The sequence below is a fragment of the Lupinus angustifolius genome, unplaced genomic scaffold (assembly GCF_001865875.1).
Source record: "Lupinus angustifolius cultivar Tanjil unplaced genomic scaffold, LupAngTanjil_v1.0 Scaffold_444, whole genome shotgun sequence".
NCBI classification, from domain to species: Eukaryota; Viridiplantae; Streptophyta; class Magnoliopsida; order Fabales; family Fabaceae; genus Lupinus; species Lupinus angustifolius.
The window spans coordinates 262,380-262,700 of NW_017727840.1; positions in this window are offsets into that span (position 1 = coordinate 262,380).

Consider the following 321-nt stretch of genomic DNA (forward strand, 5'->3'; position numbering starts at 1 on the left):
GTATAGATATATGTATAAAATATCTTAATTATATAAATAAATACATAGCAGATGCTAATGCACATGGAACTAAAGAAAGACTGAAACTACAGCACCTATGCATATATTAATATACATTATAGTTCTATTAGATAGTGTTAATATTCAATTTCAAAATATTAATTAATATAGATGATGTAAAAATGTACAAAGATAGCATCAATAATTTAGCTAATTCAATTACCACTATGGAGAGGATAGAAGAAAAATTAGTTTAACAATATCTCACTAAAACTAAAGTGGCACAATATCAAAAGTACATTATTAGCATTATGGACAAAT